Here is a 1,751-nt window from a genome sequence, read left to right on the forward strand (position 1 = left end):
ATTTCTCTTAAAGGATTTAGGATTTATTATTATTTCAACTTCCAATTTTTCTTCTCCATCACAGGTTCAATATTTCTTTTTTATTTGTTTTCTCTTTTATTTGTTTATGAACTTTTCTATGTTACATTTGATATTTTTATTAATTCAATTTGAGGTATTTCAGACTTATGATTGCTTTTCTCTATTTTAATTTAGATTATTTACTATTGGCTTGACTCTTGAGTTATCAAACTCATTGTTGACTGAAAATTGGAATTCTTCAAGAATTAATTCGAGTTCCACTAACTCTAGCCTTTTCCAAGAAAAGACTAGGACTTGAGGAATTAAAATTAATTCATCCACTTAACTTACCTTCATAGTTAGAGGTTGACTTAGTGGGAGAAAAATCCAATTCTCTTCACAATTGATAAGGATAACTGGGATAGGACTTCCAGTTCTCATACCTTGCCAAAAGATTTTATAATTATTAATTTATTTTCCTTTATATTTGTGCCCGTTGCCCAAACTTCAAAACCCCCAATTTACAAAACTCATAACCAATAATAAGAACACCTCCCTACAATTCCTTGAGAAGACGACCCGAGGTTTGAATACTTCGGTTATCAATTTATTTAGGGGTTTGTTACTTGTGACAACCAAAACGTTTGTAAGAAAGGACTTTTGTTGGTTTAGAAACTATACTTGCAACGGGAATTTATTCTGAATTCTAGACTACACAAAAGTTCTCTCTTCAAAATGGCGCCGTTGCCGGGGAATTGCAAACGTGTGCCTTATTATTGGTTATTGTAAATATTTTTCAAAAAAAATTCAGATTTTAAATTTTTTATCTTATCTTATCTTATTTATCAAAATTCAAATCTTTTTCAAAAAAAATTATATCTTTTTCAAAATCTTACCTTATCTTATTTCAAAAATCATATCTTTTTCAAAATATTTTTCTTAACTTTTTCTTTTTTATATCTTTTTCAAAATATTTTCTTTTTGTTAGTTTTTGTTTTTATTTTCTCCTACTACTATGACTTCTGACCCCTCTGGCTTCAAGTTTGATTCCAATGTTGTTGTTAGGAATGGACACTATAATGAGAACAGGAATATGTATCAAGGTCAAAGCAATCAAAGATGGACGAAGCCAAGAGGATCTGATTAACCCTTTAGGCAACAACACCTTCCAAGATATCATGGACGAAGACCATTCTACAATGCATACCGAAATGATAGATATTCTCAACATGACTTTGGACCACCATACTCACAAGCCCCTTTCCGCCATTCACCTCCATATGACCCTAACCCAAATCCACTATACCAACCACCCTATGAACCATATGAACCATATATAGAACCACCCCAATTCCACCCCAATTACTCCCAAGAACCACCACCTCAATATACACCATCTCCATATCCATCAATCCAAGAACACTATGATCCTACTTATGATAGCCGAGAGCAACAAGAATCAACGGATCATTTCAAGGAAACAGTGGATCAATTTCACGCAACCCTTCATCAATTGAATCAAACGATAAATCAATTAGCTTCCCGACGTTCGGACACTCAAGAAACCTCCATGGCTTCATGTGGACAATCTAATGAAGAACGTAGCATGAAGGAGACATTAGAAACTCCGGTGGACAGTAAGGAGCATGAATTTGTACTGGAACAAGTGGAGGAAGCCGGAATTATTGAAGAGGAAGAGGAAGCAGTGGTTGAAGACTTAGGAGATGCTGAACCTCCATGGAAAAGTCAAG

Source organism: Arachis hypogaea, chromosome 9 (assembly GCF_003086295.3).
Source record: "Arachis hypogaea cultivar Tifrunner chromosome 9, arahy.Tifrunner.gnm2.J5K5, whole genome shotgun sequence".
NCBI lineage: Eukaryota > Viridiplantae > Streptophyta > Magnoliopsida > Fabales > Fabaceae > Arachis > Arachis hypogaea.